This window comes from Lolium rigidum, chromosome 6 (assembly GCF_022539505.1).
Source record: "Lolium rigidum isolate FL_2022 chromosome 6, APGP_CSIRO_Lrig_0.1, whole genome shotgun sequence".
In the NCBI taxonomy this organism is placed as follows: Eukaryota; Viridiplantae; Streptophyta; class Magnoliopsida; order Poales; family Poaceae; genus Lolium; species Lolium rigidum.
The window spans coordinates 196,735,075-196,754,452 of NC_061513.1; the positions used below are offsets into that span (position 1 = coordinate 196,735,075).

The following is a 19,378-nucleotide window of genomic DNA, read 5'->3' on the forward strand; positions in this document are numbered from 1 at the left end:
GAGGCCGGAGCTGATACTTCTGCAGGACAGGCTCCTGCTCCATTTTTCCCGCAGCAACTATTCCTCAAAAGCTGAGATGTAGAGCCAGCCGATTTCAACCAAATCGGCTTCCTATAGCAAAGGGTCCTCCAGGGCAAGCTGCCCCCCAAGCCTCACTTAAGGCGAGAAAAGTGGTGAGTCAGCCAAATGTGCCACCATTGGCTTCCAAGTCACAATGCAGAGCCAGCCGATTTCAACAAAACCGGCTCCTCAGAGCAGAGAATCTTCAGGGCGAGCTGCCCCCCGAGCTTCTTCAGTCCACTTCTTGCGCCTTGCTGGTCAGATCGGCTCCTTTCCTTTGGCGGATTTGATGCAACCCATCCTTAACCTGATCTGCACGTCCATGCTGCTCTTGGCATTGGTCAGGGTCATGATCCCTCAAACTTGCCCCAGCTGATACTGCGGACTCGAATACTCGCAAAAAGAATTTGGAGGCTCTTGAAGAGAGGATCTGAGCCACCAAACCACTCCATTGAGGAGTTCTTCCATTAGAGTCTCTCTTCGTGACCCACTTCCTGCTCCATTGACCCTCTGCTTATAACAGTCATACCTCTTGAGTCGATGGCCATGCATCGGCTTTCTATCCTTAAGTCGATGTCTGCGCATCGGCTGTGCTTAAAATTTTTTGAATTTTTTACGGCCGATTTATGTATCGGCCCCCATACTTGGGCATTTGAAAGACGCTTCTACTGCATATCCTCGTGTTTTATCCACCTAGGTGCCCCCCGAGCCGATTCTTTCAAGGGATTTGATGGTATCGGCTCTTCAGGTATTCCCTGTTGGATCAAATGCTGAACCCAAACGGAATGTATGGTGAGGATAATTTTGGCCGATTGCTGGAATCGGCCTCCACGTTGCTTGCTCGATGAAGGTTTTTGCAATGTTCCTCCATAAATCCTTGGGGCCGATCTCCTGGATCGGCATCGCCACGTTCGTCCATCGACATTTGCTTTTGTTACACGGTCAGGCCGGTGGATAGAACCAGCCTAACTCCGTTCTTTGTCACGTCGATGCGCTCGCAGTCGTCCAAATTGATGCCTGGGAGTGGCTCTTGGCCTCATGTCTCCCAAACGTTCATGCCAGGCGTCGAAATCTCGGCTGAATCATCTGCGTGGACGACTTCTACTTCATCTTCATCCCATTGTATTAGGCATTGGTGCATCGTGGATGGAATGCAACAGTTGGCGTGGATCCAAACTCTCCCTAGTAGGACAGCATAGGAGCTCTTGCTGTCGACAATAAAGAACGTCGTAGGGACAGTTTTCCTTCCTACGGTCGGATCCACATTCGGAACACCTTGTGCGTCGGATGCTTGGCCGTTGAAATCGCTCGGTGTTACATTGGTCTTGATCAGATCCGAGCTGGAGCGTCCCAACCGACGTAGCATGGAGTATGGCATAATGTTAACTGCCGCTCCGGTGTCTACCAACATCTTGTTGACAGGCTGCCCATTGATGTATCCTCGCAAGTACAGGGCCTTCAGATGCCTGTAACTTCTTTCTCGTGGCTTCTCAAAGATGACCGGCCGTGGGCCGCAGATCCGGCTTGTGCCACAGGTGCTTCGTCTAATCTCGGAGCGCTAAACTCCGTTGGAAGGATGAAGACCATGTTTGTGCCAGCCGATGTCTCATCATCGGCTTTCTTTTGTCCGGGCGCCACTCTTTCCTTTGTGGCCGACCTTCTTCGTCCAGGGTTCGCTGAATTTTGGCGGCCGGATCGAGGCCGCGCCTTCCTCAACGTGTGCAGGTACAACCTTTCGGCTTCTTCCAACCCACGCGACGCTGAACCCTTCGCTTCGGGAACAGCTGAGCCCATCGGGGCACCACCTTGGCCGATGATACTTGTCTTCTTCTTCATCATCGTCCTCTAGTTCCTCGAGATCTTCCACCCGAGCGGACTCGAGCATGCTTGTTCCGAGGCGGGAGAGACCCTAGACGTTTGAACACGGACACGTTAGCTGCATCCTTCTTCCTTTGTTTACATTCTGGCGCGTTGCCGATTGTTGGCAATCGGCTCATTCCTGAATCCCAGCGAGTGTCCGAAGAAGGGGCAGTCCCGGTGCCTATCCTCGTCGTCTTGCTCCCTTGACTTTTCCTTGGCGTGGCGCTCATATCGCTCCTCGTCGCGATCATGCCGACGACGTCTCCTGTCGTCCCTAGCCAGACGATCCTTTTCATCATCGTCGTTGTATCGTCGGCGTTGGTCATACCGACTCACATACTTGTTGAGGAGGTGATCGGAGAGAGGTCGCCGATATCTTATGTTCCTCACTTCTCCCTCCGTGACGTAGCGCTTGCCGTCGTGGCGGAGCCGATCGCGTGGAGCGGCTTCCTCTCGTGTCTTTGCTATGAGAGCAGCTGCCCTCATCTCCGTCCTTACCGAGTGGTGCCCAGGTCCCACCATGTTGATATTGCACGAGAAATCTGGCTGGCACCCTCCATGGTAAGTATACTCCACCATATTAACGGCGGGGAAGGGGTGTGTGTCGACCTTCATGGCGTACTGGTTGAAAATTAGCCACCCTTTTTCTATCGCCATTTGGATCTGCTGACGCCACACCCGGCAGTCGTTGGTGGTGTGGGTGAACGTGTTATGCCACTTGCAGTATGGCTTTCCGTTCAGCTCTTGCACCGTGGGGATCTTGTGGCCTTCGGGTACCTTTAGCTGCTTCTCCGTGAGTAAGAGGTCGAAAATCTGCTCAGCTTTGGTCACGTCGAAGTCGAACCCTTTTGGAGGACCTTGTGGCTTAACCCACTTACAGGACACGGGGCTTGCCGCCCGAGCCCATTCAGCCACTGCTACCTCTTGATCTCCCGCAGCACCTTCATCATCGTCTGCCTCAACCAGGACCACCGCACGCTTGAATTTGTCCTGGTAAACATCTGGGTGGCGCTGTTCATATGCTGACAGCCTTCGCACCATGTGCGCCAATGAAGGGTAGTCCGCTTGGGAGGCCACGTCCTTGATCGATGATGAGAGACCCACCACCGCCAACTCGATCGCTTCTTTTCACTTACGTGAACCGAATAGCATCGGTTCCTCACGGTCCTGAAGCGCTGGATGTATTCGACACCTGTTTCCCCGCGCCTCGTCGTACTTGTGCTAGATCGGCAATGCCAGCCTCGGAAGCCTCCGAGTGATAATGCTCATGGAACCGCTCTTCCAACTGCTTCCAAGTCCGGATTGAGTTCGGTGGCAGCGATGTGTACCACCCGAAAGCCGATCCCGTGAGGGACTGTGCGAAGAACCTCACACGCAGCTCGTCTGATGCTGAGATCGTGCCCAGCTGTGCCAAATATCGGCTCACATGCTCGATGGAGCTGGAACCATCCGATCCACTAAACTTTGTGAAGTCAGGGAGCCGATATTTGGGTGGTAGCGGGATCAATTCGTACTCGTTGGGGTAGGGCTTGGTATAGCCGATTGCCCTCCTTTTCGGCATCATGCCGAATTGGTCTTTCAGAATTGTACAAATCTGATCCGCGGTGATGGCTGAAGGTGTCGAACCCTGAAGATTCGCCGGGGTGGCATACTTAGCCAGCCATGCTTGCTTTTCCAGTTCTGAGCCAACTGCAGGAGCTGAGCTCTGGAGGTTTGTCGGAGTGGCGTACTTAGCTAGCCACGTCTGCTTCTCAAGATCTGTTGCCGACGTTCCTCTTGCTGTTCCAGAAGTCCCTGCCGTCGCAGCCTGGTTCGAGAGTGCCCAGTTGTTGCAGTCTGGCACGTATGCGCACGTGTATCAGTGCGGGATCTCCTTGGGCGCCTCATGTAGGAATCGGTAGTCACTAGGGTCACCACCAATCTTGTAGACGACGTATGCCGATGAGTTCGGCACTTCTGGTGCTGCGAACGCGAACGGCAGCGGTGGACGGGACTGGAGTGGCATCTCTCCTTTGTAAGTCCCCGCAGCTGGTCCCGACGGAGAGTACCGGTGGCTCATGATTTCCTGGATCACGCGCGAGCGACACGCTCCAAAGTGTTCACCGGGCTCTCGAGTGGCGGTGCAGCGAATGAGCCACCATGAAGTTGATCTCCTGACGCAGCGACCTGGTGCGTTCTTCTGACGGGGAGGACAGGTCCACTCCATCGAGCGCGCCTTCAGGTGAGAACCCCTTCCACCTGATGCCATGGGAGCGGGTTCTGTGGAAAGAGCCGATGAGGTCGGCTTCGAGGACTGCCTTGATCTCGTCATGCTTCTTCTTGAGCTCGTCAGTCAGATCCTCGTACTTGACCGGAGTGCCTTCCGCCATCTCAGATGTAGATGGCGATGCGGTGGATGTCGAAGATGGTCCCACCGGGCGTGCCGAATGTGTTGCGGTCGAAACCCACCGGCGGGCAGCGACCGGCACCACCGTAGAGCCGGGAACAACTCGGGGCTGCGGCTGGCCCCGGTCCCTCGGAGCGACGGCCCGCAAAGCCTTCCGGTCACACGTCCGATGCTCGTCGCAAGGGCGTGCCACCCGACCTATACCTGGTCGGGAAGGTGTTGGATGATGCCTCGCTTAGTTTCCTGCATGGCATACATGTAAACATTAAATACGAGCCTCGATCGGCTCTCAGGTTATCCTGTGAATCGGCTCAAAGAGCCGATCCACCCATGATTCGTACGAGGTGTACGAATATATGGTGGTCCTGCTTGATCAAGATAAAGCTAAAGCAATCTACGATGATTTAGGGTTTTCACCGCATAATCGGATCATCCTACTCACGATTGGGACTCGCGCTCGCGTACGGTGACCGTAAGCCGGTCCTAGACAGGGCCTAAAAACCAACACGAGGTTGATCCCCGGAACATCCTGTCTAGGGCTAGCAAACTACACCCTACACGCCGCTGGATCCTCCAACCCTTTGTAAGGCCTAACTATTGCGGATATTAAACTAATCCTTGAAGGACAAGGAGCAACCGTAACGGATCGAATCTACTAAACAATGATCAAGCGGGGTGCCGCCCCTACACCTAAGATAGGTGTAAGGGCGGCTAGATGTATAAGGGTTGCACTACGACAGCATATGATACGAAGAACAATGCTAACCCTAACACATCTAAGATAACTACGTTGCTCGCCATCAAAAGGCTTCAGCACGAGCAACGCATGAACAACGTAATAAGCTTGTGCTGCCTAGATCGCAAGATGCGATCTAGGCAGCATGGTGCTTACCGGAAGAACCCCTCGAGACGAAGGAGTTGGCGATGCGCCGAGATTGGTTGTGTTGAACGTTGGTTGTTGTTTATTCCATAAACCCTAGATACATATTTATAGTCCGGGGGACTTTCTAATTCAGGTGTGCACCTAACCGTGCACGGGTAAAACTCTAACTCCTAACCGACACGTATCTACTATGGTACAGATACACGGGCAATTAGCCCAAACTTGGTACACAAGGCCGATTCACGTATTTCTTCTATGTATAATCTTCAAGCCCATCTTGATCGCGGCCCACCTCTGACTCGGTCAAATTCTGGTAATAACACTTACTAATTTGTCCCTTACAACCACCTTCACGAATTAAAGCTGCACAAAAATATTTTAGCTCAAACACATTGGTGATCGATGTGAAAGTTTACCGATACTTCTTATCTCAAACACATTGGTGACAGATGTGAACCGGCACTGGTAAAGTTTATCGGCAAACATTCGTTGCCGCCTACTTGAGATCAATTCCACGGACATCCTTGACACATATTATGCTATGCCTTCTTTAAGTAGTGACACATAATATGATATGCCATCTTTTCGCCCTATTAAAACATGCAAGTCCTATAAAGAATGCTCAATCAGTATACAGCCAGACATAAGACAAACTTTATGCATTGGCATCACCTCTGCATCACAAGATAAAATTCAAAGGTTACTATAAACTGACCCTGCATGGAAGCAGATATTGCAGGTCCAGAATATTTCAAACCATAAGCAAACTTACATGGAGGCATAATAAGTCTGTTTGGCACATATAAAAACTCTCATATGTAGCAAGTGCATAGACCATTTCATAATTGAAACTTTGGCCAATGCAAAAACCTTCACTCGTGAACCATAGAAAATCATGTCATCATTCCATAAGAAGCTACTATATTCATGTGTCTGTAAAAGATAACATCAGCGGAGGCAATTTCCACATAAAAACAAACAAAGAATGATATCACAAACAGAAAAGCTATCTGTAAAAACTGGTAGACTGTAGTTCATCGTTAATCAAGAACATTACTGACACTTCATAATACTACGTATTCAGCAAACACTTAGTTCATTTAAGCATTTTTCATTGAATGAGAAACAATTACTTTCTCATCAACAAAAAAATAAAACCAGGCAACACCGCATAGATGCCCCTTCATGTTGAGTCCTAACATGCCTACATGGTGAGGACTTCCTTATAGACAACTAGATTTTGATGCGCGCCTTGGCGCGCGACCCCGGTATTTCGCACCGGTGATCATTTTGTAATAAACTTCATAATAAGTTGAGAAAAACACTATGTTAGCATTATACAAATCGGTAATATTTAGGAGTAGGTCAATTAAAGGTGAATAGTAAGCAGTTTCCATAGACATTAAAAAGTACATCTCACACAATATGAATCCATTATCCAAGGATAGAAAATCAACTTCAACAAATAATTTTAGTTGAGACTAAGTAATCAATTTTCTATGAATGATTGTACAATTGTAATATGGATCTTGTTCAGAATATATATAGTAGAGCTCTATCCTTATTTGCACCAGAAAGTCCATAGGAATATGTAAAGTTGCAATATGGATTTTTGTTGGCGCACGACCCCCCGTCTTTTGTCTCGCCGCTCAGAAGGCGGACTCAACATCGAGCAATCCCACTGCATTGACGACCACTCATCAGGAAAAACAATGGTTGGCCTTGAAGTACAAAAAAATGTCAAGCATAAATCGCCTAGTTATTTCTGATATTTTTCACTTCAGGCCAAAAATGGTATTTAATGAGCTCGTGAAAGATAAGATCAATTTATACTTTTTCAAGATTGATCTCATACAGTGTAAGAAAATATCAATGGGGTCTGCAGATAGAATACATCTTCCATACACCATTATTACTTTGCACAAAATTAAACATTGTCCACATCGGAGTGCGTCTTTACACCATCCGTATTTCACATGATCAATTGTTGGGTAGATGAAATTTTGAGATAAGTATAGTATCAAGATGAAAACGTAAGGTCAGTAGACAAAAGCTGAAAGCTCTGTAATAATCATTTGCTAACTAAATGTAGAGAAAATTATGAGGGGCACTAACCTTATGCAGGTTAAGAACTAACACATTAGTATTCACTTAGATGGTAAACTGATCCTAATTTTAAGTGGCATGCATATTCTGCCAACACATGAGAGTCTTACTACCATAATAGCATAGTCGATGGCTAGAGCACCATCACATAAACAACCATCACTTAAGGAGGCATAGGCTATTTCACACAATAAAAGAAATGCCAGGGAGAAACGCAGATAGCCATTTAATTATAAATACTGAGCCTTAGGGAGGAAAAGCTCTAACCACCCTCGGCACACATTCTACAGCAGGAATAAATATCACACAAGTTAAACTATCCTATTGGTGCATGCCCCATGTAAATGTAAATATATTTTTCACCCTGAAATCATGTAAAAAAATGCCGCTGACCGTTGCTCCAACTTGCGTGCTAATGTGACTGTCGAGGGATATGGGCAAAAGGTCATACTAAACAAAACTGCAATCATTGTAACAAAGATTGCTATCACCTTATAATTTTTGTGTAGTTCTTTGTGGATCGAAATACCGAGTATGTTATAGAAAAATCTCCATATATCATTGTTTCATGAAAAAGCAAACACTCCATTTAGCAAACCACTAAGTCAAATCAGTTATTAAAACTTGCCATACAACAATAGCCGTAAATTGCCTTTCATTTTTTTAACCTTCGATAGCAAGTGGCAAGTGAAAACTATTTAGAACATCATGTTAAGTATATTTCAGATCGCATAAACAAAAGGGGTTATAGGACCTGACAGCAAAAATTCTATAAAGCTAAATAGATGGATGAGGTCATGACACAATACTTTTAAATCTATAAAGCAAAAATTCTATAAATCTAAAGGGAGAACAACTTATCACATGAAACCACAGCCGAAACATTTAGTGATGAATGTTCATCTGGACATAGAAACTGTTGCTCCCCCAGTGTGTTATAACTTAAAGAACAGGACCTGGCAGTTCAACACTTTAACAGAAGTACCATTTTAGTATCAGGATAAATACAACTTCACAAATTGCTAGTAGTTCCAAACCTTGGTTAAAAGCAAAATGATTCTTGGGCTGGATTAAGAAATCAAAACTTGCAACAGTTCACCTAGGCCCGCATGACCAAGAGGCAGGAGAAAAAGGGTAAGCCCAAAACAAACCATGCATGTCTCGTTGATTGCGGATTTGAGTAATGCAAGATATACCAGTTGGTAGCTAATGCCACACAGAGAATTGTATGCACTCCTCGTTTAATAATGCAAAAGATGTGTACCATAATATATGCTAACTACATATGATCAGTTCCTGAAATATTAATAAAAGCAGCAACTCTAAAAAAATATTTAGTAGCAACCTAAGTACCTAACTAAGTTTTGATATCTGAGCCCGACTACATGCCTAAACCAGGCTACATGTTGCAGCAAAGAAAAATAAATAAAGGGCTCCTGTGTATGATTCAATTCTAAATTAAAATTAACGAAGAACCAAATACAAATAGTAGTAGCTACAACCTTCAGGAAGATGTAAAACACCATTACCTTAATACATGGAAAGTTACATGCTCCAGAAACAATAGTACAGTGAAGCTGTAAATGAAAACGTAAATTCGAATTAATATTTGACATGAACTATCCCTGGAAGATGCAAGATTTAAAATTAGTACTACCTCAAAATATTTATGCGGCATGGGAAAATGCATAAGGCTAGCACGGAAGTTAACCCACAGAGAAAGAAGTTGATAATAGCTGCCTTTTCCTTCTCTATGTAAGAAATACAAAGAATGGAAGAAAGGTGCAAAGCAATTTGTTCCTTGCATTGCTGCAATCGAACCAAAATCAAGTATTAAAGGCTGTTGAAACACCTCTTTTCTTGGTAGGCTAGCTCCCAAACCTGTTTTAGTCCTTGCCATAATTCAGCACATAAGGCAGACCTTGAACCAAGGTTGTACATAGATCCTTTGATCTCCACGGCCATCTCAGATAATACCACCGGAAGCAGCTATAGAGGCACATGGCGAAGGTTAAGCATCTAAGTGTAGTTTTACAACTTGGAAAGATGGCCCAGCCAATGTTAATACACAATGCTAAAAGGCTAACATGGACCAATACCCTTTTTGATCGTTCAAGCTAGTTTGAATACAAAGAAAAAATGTTCGTCACAGCTCACTGATTAGGCCACAGGAATAAAAGAATGATACTTACTGTTAAAAGACAATCGAAAGACACAGCCTACCACTGCAAAATTAGCATAGCTTCTCGCACCCCCTTCCATCTCTATGCATACAACTCGATATAATAGGCCAATAAACAAACTACGATTCAATGCAAGAACTAAATAATTTCAGAGTATAAAAGATAAACCACATGAAACAAAATAAAGGAAAACACCTTCAGCAGCGAATCGATAATGGCTCACCTTGGTTCAACGTATTCATAGGATTGACATCACAGTTTCGCTTTGCCACGGTGAATGACAGAGATAGCCACATATGGAAATCAGAGTAGCTCGGGCCTGCATTTTCTGACCTGATACTTGGTGACTCGCAGTGGTAGTGTTTCTTCATGAGCTGCTGCAAGCAAAATTAGATGTTGAGAGAGAGAACCTGCATGCCATTGCTCTGTTTGCCGACGCCCTCGACAATGAACAGTAGCAGGAAAACAAGAGGAGAGAACGACAATAACCTTGCTGTATGTGGCGGCAGGCTGAGCAGCGGTTGTTGATCTCGCAAAATTGAGACGAGCGATGATGGCACGGGTGGCTCGCATTGTCTGGCAACAATCAGAGCAAAATAGTCGCACGCTCCGCAGGATCGTGCGCCAAGGAGCACCATAACTCCAGCCTCGTCGGTTCCATCCATTGCTATAAGATTTAATTGATTACTTGGAATACTCACGGGGAAGCACATCAATAGCAGAAGAGTCTTTGGAAGGATTTCTAAATAGGCTTGAGATAAACTACCTCATTAGTCATTAGAGCAATTAGGTTGGCTACACATGCATGACTCGTGTAGTATGAAAGTAGAATGTGGCTTAGATGATTTCTAGTGTATAGAGGAGGCACCAAACCACTGGTGATTAGGAGTGAAATCGAGCACTCTTACAGTACAACAGAAGTGCACATCCTAAACCAATAGTAAAAGCAGACTAATAAAAAGTATTCACCTATTCAAAGTTCACAGAAGTAGAAACAATAGTGATGACCCACTGAAAGAAATACTTGTTTAGCAATGACAGTAGATAATGAATGAAATCAATTCTGGTCTTCCATCCCTCAATTCATTCATCACTGAGACGGAGCTTTAGATAGATGAAATAAAGAAACAAAAAGAGAAGAAAGACTTGATGGAGACAGAGGTCAAAGAAACAAACAACGCAGCAGAAAAGACCAAAAGGAAGCAGAGGAATCAAATGCCCAACGAATAAAATCCCCACCGGTCAACCTGGCCACTACCTCACCAAATCCATGGCGAAGGACCTTCATTGTGGAAAAACCAGGTGGGATCGATGGAACAGATGGTGAGCACGGCGAGGCGGCGGCGGATCTGGGGGAAGAGGTGAGAGAGAGGAGTCAAGGGAAGCTGAGAGAGAGGAAAAGCAAAACGTGAGATGGGCGAGCTGGGTAGTCTTCAACTACCGCCACGACGGCTCCCGCACTGGGTGCTGCTCCACGTCGCGCAAGTCTTCCACGCCGCCGACGAGGGGGTGATCCACTTCCTCGCCGTCCAGGCGACCAGAAACCCTAGCGCATTGGGCACGCCGTGCTGGACGGAGCAGGAGCGCTCGATGGCGGAGCAGTGCGCCGAGGTGCTCGGTGGCGGAGGCGTGGTTGGCGGAGAAGACGGTGGGGCGGCTGGGTCTTGTACTGGGGGCGAAGGGCATGGGAGGATGCGGGACGATGCGGGAATGAGAGGAGGTTTGGACGATGCGGGATTGGATGAAAGGACGTCCGGCGGCGGCGCAAAGGAGGACGCCGTGGGGAAGAAGAGGAGCGCGAGGTGGCGGCGGGACTGGAGCGCGGGGCGAGGTGGCGGCGAGGCGAGGTGGCGGCGGGGCGAGGAGTACCGACCAGCCGGTTCCCGGTTGGATAGGGCTTGATGGGAGGGGCGCGAGGGGAGAGGAGGACGTGGGAGGCGGGTGAGAGCGGAGCGATGGAACGGGCCGCGCGGGCTCGTCACCTGACCCATGGATAAAATGCGGAACCGAGCGAGGGCCTCGCTGCTCTGGACGAAATCGACGGCCGAGATCGCGCCACGTCAGCTTGATCTGACGGCCGAAAATCCAAACGCCTGTGAGAGCCCCTATGGGGGGCATCATATACACCTTTAGATATTTCGTGCCTTGGCCCCTCGAGTTGTCGTAGACTTTGACTGGCCTCCCTTGTCCTTATCCGTGACAGCAAGGATCTTGATGTTTCCTCTTGCCGTGGCTCTAGACAACGCCACATACAGCTGACCATGAGAGAATACCGGATCAGGTAGGTAGACACCAACGTTAGGAATAGTCTGCCCTTGTGCCTTGTTTATTGTCATGGCGAAGCTGAGCCTCACCGGGAATTGCTTCCTCTTAAAGCGGAACAGGAACATCTCATCGTCGGAGGGGCATAGAGGAATCCGAGGCAAGAACACCCTCTTTCCACAACACGTTGTCCTAGTACGATCTCGGCATCAATTGCGTTTCTCTGGAACCCCCGTACCACCAGCCTCGTACCATTGCATAGACCGTTTGCTGGGTCAATGTTCCGCAGTAGTATAACTGGATAGTTCAACTTTAACTTAAGAACATGTGGCGGCAACCCGTTGGGAGTAAGCGAGTTCAGGAATTCAAAGGGATAGTAGTTATGCGGATCATCCTCCGCGCGGTCAAAGCTATGGTATATCATCTCTTGACCCGGGAAACGTTCGATCATCCTCATGTTTATACTATCAACATTCTCATTCCTGGTCGTGAGGATCGCCCTTGACGTAATATAAGTAGGATCGGCGAGATTCTCATCTAGATCATGGAAGACATGTTCAATCAGCATGTCAAGGTCACTGTCCTTCCCTGTATATGGTACACAAATATCCTCGGGGAGTTGTACATTATCGTCAGCATCACTCTCCTTCGTGCCATTCCCTATGCGCAACAGGAAATCTGCAAACCACGGATCGCTCTGGGCCCTCATGTTATGGACAAGTCGTAGTTGTTTCATATTTTCCCACAAATATGATTTACGCAAGGTAGCATCAATTATCTGCGGCCTTGTCCCCTTCCGCACAACTGGAAGAACTTGCCTGAAGTCACCTCCAAACACGACAGTTTTTCCTCCAAACGGCAAGTCTCGTCGACCCATTATATCGCGCATGCTATTATCGAGTGCCTCAACAGCTTGTCTCTTTGTCATGGATGCTTCATCCCATATTATGAGAGATGCCACTTGAAGGAGTTTAGCCGTGCCACTCTGCTTCGTAAAGCTACATGCTGCACCTTCTTCAATGCTAAGGGGGATTTTGAACCTTGAATGTGCAGTCCTACCTCCAGGCATGATGGAAGCGGCGACACCAGATGTCGCGGTTGCCACAGCTATCTTTCCCTCGCTTCAGATTCTCCCGAGCAACGCTCTGTACAAGAAAGTCTTCCCCGTCCCTCCTGGGCCATCAACGAAGAATACACCTCCATTGTCACTATCAATAGCTCCTAGTATCTTGTCAAAGGCGTACTTCTGTTCACTGTTGAGGGATGACGCCAGACAAGCATCTTCATTGCCTGCCTCAATCATGGATTCCTCGATGATTTCTCTAACCTCGCCACCCATGTTATCATACGACTGGTCGATTTGGGGAAGAGGGAATGATTCTATATCTTTCCCCATCGATTGCAGCATGTTCCTAACATCATGTAACACCATTTGCTCTATTGCACGTGGGCACGTCTGAGAACGCCGGTAGTCATCCGACATCGCCTCAAAGTGTCTATCCCATAGCCCACGCACGTCGCTAGGCTCACAAAATACCAAGATTGTCGCGAAAAGCCTTCTGAGAGAGGATGTCATCTGGAATAGCTCAGCCTCTGTAAGACACTCATCAATTGTGTTGTCAGCCTCCACAAGGCCTCTTCTTTCGGCGGCTTCATGAAAGCTTGGGCACACAAATCCATCCACTGTCCTAAGGTCTTCAAAGGAGGTCGCACCTACAACATTGTTTAGGAGAACTCGCAGATAGTACCGCTCTCCCTCAGCTGGATGGGCTGACACAATTCTACCTACCTGGAAACGTTGAGTTCTCTTTTTCCATATCTTTTTGCCTGCATGCCATACAAATGCTGTCAGAAAATCCCTATACAACAATCGTCGAGCCTCTGTGTATTTTTTATTTGCCTCAAAATACTCTGTCAACATTGTCCTTGAGGCGCCATGTCGAGCAACAACTTCGTTGAGATCCTCCCTAGCATTAAATGAGACCATGTGCATGTCCGGGAGGTGAAGTTGCAATTGTCTCACAGATGGGAAGATCTCACTAAGGTTGAAGCTATAGATCCTCCACAGCGCCTCTGGTGGGGTAATCCACCTTGCATCCCTATACTGCTTGATCTCGTCAATGTTGCCATTACTATCAGCCTCATCTAGAGAAACGGATGCCCGATCATGGCCCTTGTAGATATATTTAAATAAGTACTTCACAGCCTTGATACTTGAGCACACCTCAACATTGATGTGAAAGTTGTATCTCCTTAGAAGGTAAGGGTTGTACGGCACTACCCATCTGTTGTCCAGCATCCTCCCTCGAACCTGAGCATGACGACCATCATTGCGTCTCCGGTACACAGGGTATGTGTCCCTTCCCTGGACGGTTGTCGGGTTAAATGGACGTGGATACCGGTTCTTACAACTTCCATCTTGCATGCACACATTCTTGGGATTTAGAACCCCGCAGGGCCCATGCATCATGTGTTTGACAACCATTGTATATAGCTCTGGATACTTTTGCTTGTCTGGGAGCTCAGCCGAGATGAGACGGTCATACTGCTCTGGGACTAAGAGCTTGTAACGAGACTCCATGATAAGGAGAAAGTGAGCATGTGGAAGTCCCCTCTTCTGGAATTCAACGACATAAACATAAGCAATCACTTTACCAAGGATGTGCTTTTTAAATAGTTGCTTCTTTAGGTCCTCGAGCTTGGCTCAAAAGATCCGGACAATGAGATCAGGACGATCTTGGGGGGTCTGTCCAGGTATCTGAAATATCTAGAATATTGACCAAACATAATCATATCATCAATCAATGTTGTAGTGGTCGAGCTCCAAAATATTGGCAGCCGCACATTACTTCACTCATGACTACAAGGGCATAGTTCTATCATGATCTGGCTATCCAAGATCATGAGCAATGTTAATTCTCTCATGACTACCTTTTGTAATTTCTTCCCACCCTATCTCCGGAGATGAATCATACATTCAGAACGCATTTATTTAGCCCTCAATCAAGAAGGAAGGGCACGAACTCAGAGGCTGAGAGCCATACCTTGCCGAGATGTACAAGAAACCGTGAAGTATCAGGTGAGGCTGCGAAGCTCTCGACCTTGTCGTGGACACGATGCAGCCCCAAAGCGAGCACGCACAGAGCGGGCGCGGCCTCGACGCGATGCGGCACCAGAGAGCGGACGCGCCGGCAGGATGCAGTCTAGGTTGTCCCGATGATGGGGAGCGACGGTGACGGCAGGGGCCAAGCCTCAACGATCTCACACGAACGGCGAGCGAGGGCGGCCTCCGCGGTCTGGGCGAGCAATTGCGCCAGCAGGGGGCACGGCCTCCACACGATTCTGATGGCTTCGAGAGAATACGGCGACGGAGAAGTGCCGGTGCGTGAGGGGAGAAAATAAAATTTGAAGAGAAAGGGGGAGTGAGAGAAACCGGGCCTTGCAGCGCGGGGATAAGGGCATGAGCAATGGAGGCAGCTGTCCAACTAGGCTTGGATAAAACTTTTGACATATGCATGCCATGTTATGGTCCCATTAATATATCTTTCTCTCAAAAGCTGATTTGGTTTTCTCTTTCTCTCTCACATTTCCACTCAGTTTTCACTTTATGGCTGAAGAGGCTGCCTCCTGATGAAGAGGCTGCCTCCTTATCCGAACCTAATTTGGACCACCCGAACCAAGATAAAGCTGTGAGGCAACACCCCTGGGGCTATGCATTGGCCATGCCCTAAGATCCAGTTTGAATTTTGAATGGCGGTCGGCATCCATTGGACCTGTACCGGTGGGAGGAGGCAGATTGGAGGTGGGAATCGGAGGCGGCCAGGCAGAGACAGAGGTAGGGGATCGTTACTTTTTTGTTTTCTTTTTACTATCGAGGAGGGATTCTGGAGTACTCTGGATCGGCCTCCTGTTTCCTTTTGCTACTTGACGCACGGTCACAGTATTTCCTCTAGTTCATGTTTTCTTGGGCCCATTTTCTCGGCCCACAGATACATCAGATTGAGAAGCAAGGGTGTGAACGGACGACCATGAACTAAGTTTTTTAGAAGTAGAAAAGACATTGCCTCTTTTACTGTGTTGGATGGATTTCTTTGTTCCATTAACTTTCAGTAGCCTTGGGTGATATCCAGAAGTATTAAGAATGATTGTGTCCTCTCTGAACATGTGAATTTTTGATTATGCACTAACCCTCTAATGAGTTTGTTTTGAGTTTGGTGTGGAGGAAGTTTTCAAGGGTCAAGAGAGGAGAATGATACAATATGATCAAGAAGAGTGAAAAGTCTAAGGGTGTGTTTGGCAGCCCGGGTGGACTCAGATTTTCTCACCCCATCCCACTTTTTCTCAGTTTTTGTTGTTTGTTAGGTCGGGTCGGTCCGACTGGGCACTGCCCACCTCGCACGAAAAACGCCCCTCAGCCTGGTCGGGTTGGGAAGCTCAAATCGAGCTTCGCAGGTCGCCCAGGCTGGCCTCATCCCGCAAAGTACTGTTCGCCCGGTTCGGCCCCACGGGCGAGCAACCCCCAGACCCCCACCCCTCTCCTCATTTTCCCCCAACCTGGAGGCCTCCTCCGCCTGGAGTGTCACGGGAACCAGACGGAGACGCTGCCCGCCGCCGCTCCATGGAGATGAAGTGCCGCCAGGGAGCTCGACCAGCGACGGGTCCGCCGCCTCCACGCCTGGATGCGCCGGCGGTGACCTCCTCCGCCTGGACGAGCCACGGGAACGAAGCGACCTCCTCCTCCTGGACGCGCACGCGGACGAGCGCCACCTGGACGCGCACGCGGACGAAGCGCCAGGGTCGTCGGAGCTGCCTCGCGTCGTCGGAGCTGCCTCGCGTCGCCGGAGCTGCCTCGCGTCGTTGGAGCTGCGCCGCCTGGACGCGCACGGGGAGCTCCTTCGCCTGGACGCGCACGGGGAGGAGCGCCGCCTGGACGCGCACAGGGAGGAGCGCCGCCTGGACGCGCATGGGGACGAAGCAGCGCCAGGCTCGTCCGCGCCCCGGACCTCGCGTCGCCGGAGCTGCCTCGCCAGAGCTCCCTCACCGGAGCTGCCTCGCCGGAGCTCCCTCACCGGAGCTCTAGGGACCCGATTGCGTTTTTAGGGACCCGATTGCTTTTGTTTCTTCTTTACAGGGACCAGATCGCATTTTTATTTTGTATGGAAGGATCTGATCGCGTTTCATTTTGTATGGAGTGGTCTTTGTGTAAATTTTATATCTTCTCAGCTATTCTCACCCCACACGACCCACCAAACAAGAGATGCACTGGGCATGTCTCTACTGGCTCGAGCCACCAAACACACACAAAAATCCGAGCCCAACTAAGCTAGAGTCAGCTTGTATGAGGAGAGATTACAATTCTCAGGTGACCCGGGCTACCAAACACACCCTAAGCTTTGGGATGCCCCCGTGGTTCATCCCTGCATATTTCAATAAGACTCAAGCATCTAAGCTTGGGGATGCCCAAGGCATCCCCTTCTTCATTGACAACTTATCAGGTCACCTCTAGTGAAACTATATTTTTATTCCGTCACATCTTATGTGCTTTACTTGGAGCGTCCGTATGCTTTTATTTTTGTTTTTGTTTGAATAAACTCGGATCCTAGCATTCTTTGTGTGGGAGAAAGACACGCTCCGCTGTTTCATATGAACACTGGTGTTCTTAGCTTTACTTTTAATGTTCATGGCGAAGGTTGGAAACTGGTTCGTTCATTGCTATTTGGTTGGAAATAGAAAATGCTCCATGTGGTAATTGGTATATTGTCTTGAATAATTTGATACTTGGCAATTGTTTTGAGCTCTCAATTAGATCATGTTTAAGCTCTTGCATCATGTAGTGTTGAACCTAGTAGTGGAGAACTATCGTAGAGCTTATTGAAATTTGGTTTGCATGATTGGTCTCTCTAAAAGTCTAGATATTTTCTGGATAAGGTGTTTGAACAACAAGGAGACAGTGTAGAGTCTTATAATGCTTGCAATATGTTCTTATGTAAGTTTTGCTGTACCGGTTCATACTTGAGTTTGCTTCAAACAACCTTGCTAGCCAAAATCCTTGTACTGAGAGGGAATGTTTCTCGTGCATCCAAAACCTTGAGCCAAAACCTATGCCATTTGTGTCCACCATAACTACCTACTACATGGTATTTTGTTGCCATTCCAAGTAAATTGCTTGCGTGCTACCTTTAAAATTTCATTCCTTGTCTTTGCAATACATAGCTCATGGGAAAATAGCTTAAAAAACTATTGTGGTATTGAATATGTTGCTTATGTATCTTATTTCTTATAAGTTGCTTGTTGAGCGGTAACCATGTTTCTGGGGACGCCATCAACTATTACACCTTTGTTGAATATCATGTGAGTTGCTATGCATGTTCGTCTTGAAGTAAGGGTGATTTATCATGATTAAATGGTTTGAGTATGCATGTTGTTAGAGAAGAACATTGGGCCGCCAACTAAAGCCATGTATCATGGTGGAAGTTTCAGTTTGGACATCAATCCTCAATCTCTTATGAGAATATTATCTGTTGTTGAATGATTAAGCATTAAAGAGGAGTTCATTATCTGTTTTCTATGTTTTCCCGGTACGGATGTCCTTAAGTTGAGATCTATCAAAAACGAGAAATCAAATGCAATCTATCTCCTTGGACCTTTGTACAGGTGACATAGAGGTACCCCTTTGTGACACTTGGTTGAAACATATGTAATGCAATGATAATCCATGGAAGTCCGAGCTAATTAGGACAAGGTGCGAGCACTATTGGTATTCTATGCATGAGGCTTGCAACTTATAGGATGTTTTATGCATAACACATATGAATTATTACTACCGTTGACAAAATTGTTTCTATGTTTTCAAAATAAAAAAGCTCTAGCACAAGAGTAATCTCTGCTTCCCTCAGCGAAGGGGCCTTTCTTTTACTTTATGTTGAGTCAGTTTACCTACTTCTTTCTGTCTTAGAAGCAAACACTTGAGACAACTGAGTGCATTGATTCCTACATACTTGCTTATTTGCATTCATCATATTACTTTGTGTTGACAATTATCCATGAGATAAACATGTTGAAGTTGAAAGCAACTGCTGAAAGTTATATCTTCCTTTGTGTTGCTTCAAAACCTTAACTAAGAATTTATTGCTTTATGAGTTAACTCCTATGCAAGACTTATTGATGCTTGTCTTGAAAGTACTATTCATGAAAAGTCTTTGCTATATGATCAGTTGTTTAGTCATTATCTTTACCATTGCTTTGAATCACTTCATTCATCTCATATGCTTTACAATAGTATTGATCAAGATTATGATATCAGCATGTCACTTCGGAAATTATCCTTGTTATCGTTTACCTACTCGAGGGCGAGTAGGAACTAAGCTTGGGGATGCTTGATATGTCTCAAACGTATCTATAATTTCTTATGTTCCATGCTAGTTTTATGACAATACTCACATGTTTTACATACACTTTACATCATTTTGATGCATTTTCCGGCACTAACCTATTAACAAGACGCCGAAGCGCCAGTTCTTGTTTTCTGCTATTTTTGGTTTCAGAAATCTTACATAGGAAATATTCTCGGAATTGGACGAAACAAAAGCCCACGGTCTTATTTTCCATGGAGCTTTCCAGAACACCGAAGGAGATACG

General features: G+C 47.2%; 1 long non-coding RNA gene across 2 annotated transcripts; it reads right to left on the reverse strand.

The window, feature by feature from the left end:
- Window positions 1–6,420: 6,420 nt before the first annotated feature.
- LOC124665341 lies at window positions 6,421–10,714 on the reverse strand. 2 transcript variants are annotated; one of them, XR_006990550.1, is made up of 3 exons: window positions 9,968–10,714; window positions 8,825–9,852; window positions 6,421–6,870 (listed from the first exon to the last, which is right to left on the reverse strand). It is a non-coding gene; the product is annotated as an uncharacterized LOC124665341 (long non-coding RNA). The 2 variants fall into 2 exon arrangements; XR_006990549.1 differs by having other exon boundaries at window positions 8,825–9,855.
- Window positions 10,715–19,378: the final 8,664 nt, after the last annotated feature.